We start from the raw sequence: 3004 nt of genomic DNA, 5'->3' as shown, positions 1-3004 counted from the left end.
AATAAGGGTAGAAAAAAATTTTGAACATTTTCATACCGGTAGCTAGCACGCGTAATAAAGTCAATAGACAACATATTTTCATATATTATAGTGTATAAACAATTTAAGTATTTATACACGAAAGAGGTGACCTTTGACAGGACACCTTACATGCAAGAAAAGGTTATTTAAGCCCAAACCACGAATAAAAGCACTTTCAAAGGGAATGAAAATAAAAGATATTTTTGTAGTTACCCTCACACTCGAGTTTCTGTATCGATGTGCAAATAAATTAATTAGCCATCTGTACATCCAGTGAGGTCGCTAAAATTAATGCATATTTATGCAGCAAATAGCACAGAAAACACAAGTGCTGCATGCTTATACATTATAATTTTCAAATCCACCACGTAAGCGCACTTACATTCGACAGCAAATAATAACAAAAAAAATTCAAACTGCGTAACAGAAAGGCTTTGAAATTATGAAAATTTTACTGTGAAAATAATAAGGGTAGTAAATTTAGAAAAATTTTCATACCGGTGGCTAGCATGCGTATTAAAGTCAATAAGCATAGGATATTAAAGTGGAGCTGGAGGGAAGACTGCAGTTTCCCCATGTCGTCCATACAACCCTGAGGCCCGATGTATTTTCTGTGGTCTAAAAAGGCAAAGAAAATAATCTTGATCGATTCCCTTTCGAAAGTAGAGTGTGATTAAGCTTCCAAATTCAAAGCCCTTCCAATTCAAAGATTGCAGGGAGAAGGGATGTCAATCGTGGCTTCTCCCAGTCGAAGTTGACTGCAGGGGATTCCCTGCCCAGCTGGTATGAGAGGAAAAAAGTGAAGGGCGAATGAGCGCAGGATGTGAGAGGCAGCAGAAAGAGCTTCTTACTGATTATGGAGCAAGAAAGAAAAGTTAAGCTAGATGCCAAGAGATGATGAGCAGTGATTTGGCCACCTCTGATGAACGCAGGATACCACTTGATGACATTAGTTCTTCCTAGCCAAAGCTCCATTCACTTTCAGATCTAAGAACTCTACCTCACTGCTGAATTCTAGATCTGAAATTTTAGCGGTTGTAAGCATATGGCTAAATGTCTGCTGACGAATTGGAAAGTACCACCCTCTCCGGGTTGAGAAGCTGTACCACAGACTCTAGGCTACTATCTTTTAAGCCTTATATACGGTCAAAGGGAAAATAACCATATATATATATATATACACACACACACACACACACACACACATATATATATATATATATATATATATATATATATATATACATAGATATATATATATATGTATATGTGCATACATATATGTGTATATATGTATAACACATATATATATGTGTGTGTAAATGTGTATGTATATATATAGATGTATATATTTATATGTATGTATATATACGTATGTATATGCCTGCGTATATATATGTGTACGCGCGCGCGTGCGTATGCATGTATCCTATTCGCTTTGTCAGTAGTTTACCATATACATATATAAAAACAGATTTATATCCATATAAAATACTCTTACACATACGTGCGTGGATGGATATTCGCATGTACATATGGTATATACGTATGCAATTACAAACACGCACACGCACGCACGCATGCACACACACACGCACACACATACACTCATACACAGCAGCTAAGAAAAGTTTCTAAAATTACACAGAAAAATAAATGATAATAAGTTGATGTTAATTAGAGCAGAAAATCTTCGAATCCTAAAGTAACTAACAATCTTTAACGCAGGGTTTGAACTAATTGTAACACGGACAATAAATATATTTGGTTGTTCGAATGAGTGGTTCAAATGAAAACATCTGGCTAGAGATTTGACGTGTGCAAAAGGAGATGTCAAAAACAACTAGATACTACATGTGGGATGATATGATATGGGATAATAAGGGATAATATGATAGGCTATTATAATAGCATGTACGATAATATGAGAGGCCTTTATTGTAATAGCTTCCACACAGAAAACAGACGCGAGATAAACATCTAAAATTCTTGTGTCAAGCAAATAATGCCTTTTATGTATTTGTTTATTTATGTATTCATCTATTAAGATGTTTTATTTGTTTGTTTTGTGTGTTTTGTTTACTGGTGGCCTTTAAAAGTTGGTTGATATTTTCTTCCTCCATGAAAGTTCAATACCAATCAATCGATTAAAGCATGAAAGCATAGGGGTCAAAAAAGAGAACAAAAATAGGATTGATGGAGCAGGCTCTCTATTTCTCTCTCTCTATCTATATATATATATATATGCATATATATAAATGGAACAAAAACGCAATAGAGGACAATAAAACATACGGACAGATAGACAATACAAAGGCGGACAGGGAAAAAAGGACGAGTCATTCGTGGCTTCTTTTTCAGTCAAGTTACCAGATGTCGTTACCGTTTCGGGCTGTTACACTTGAGACAGTTCGATCTGGTTGCCCACCAAAAAGTCTAAGCTAAGAGCATTAGATTTTTTGTAAGAAAGCTAGCGAATGTGTACGGCAACAAGGACTAAAAACGGAGTACATGGTACACAATTACAAATACAAACAAGTGTCTTTCGACTGAAAACGAATCAAATTGAGCTGGAGCGTATGAAGTGAAAGCCTAAAGGCAGGAACATAGGAGATAGATATAAGCGGTGTTGGCGGTCGGTAGTTAGGCCAAGAAATAAAGATCATAGCTGGCCGGACACCGGTCACGTGGAAGGAGGAGAGAGGGCTAAGGGGCAGCGGGATTGAAAGATTAGGGAAAAAATTAGAGACAAAGGGAAAGGTACAGGGGAGATAAACGAAGAGGAAAAGTGGGAGTTAAAGAGAGGGCCAAGAAGAAATGTGTGAGATAGGGGGACCCTCCCACCTTGTCCAATCCGCCCTCGCCCGCGCTCGTCGAATCGACCGCACCACCGCCCTCTCTCCTCCCCCACACCAATCCCCTAACCGTACCCCCTTCCCACTCCGTTTCCACCCTGCCACCCTACCCCTTCGTCGGAGGATCC

General features: G+C 38.0%; 1 long non-coding RNA gene across 1 annotated transcript in view; it reads right to left on the bottom strand.

Moving 5' to 3' along the window:
- The window catches only part of LOC128247109 (uncharacterized), a 112689-nt gene extending 112389 nt beyond the window's left edge, over nt 1-300 (bottom strand). Inside the window, exon 1 of the long non-coding RNA XR_008263531.1 lies at nt 235-300. This is a non-coding gene — a long non-coding RNA (uncharacterized LOC128247109). The remainder of the gene's footprint in view (nt 1-234) is intronic.
- Between the last annotated feature and the right edge of the window lie 2704 nt (nt 301-3004).

This window comes from Octopus bimaculoides, chromosome 2, assembly GCF_001194135.2.
Source record: "Octopus bimaculoides isolate UCB-OBI-ISO-001 chromosome 2, ASM119413v2, whole genome shotgun sequence".
Classification (NCBI taxonomy): Eukaryota; Metazoa; Mollusca; class Cephalopoda; order Octopoda; family Octopodidae; genus Octopus; species Octopus bimaculoides.
The sequence above is the reverse complement of the archived record's forward strand: the minus strand, read 5'-3'. Positions and strand labels throughout refer to the sequence as shown.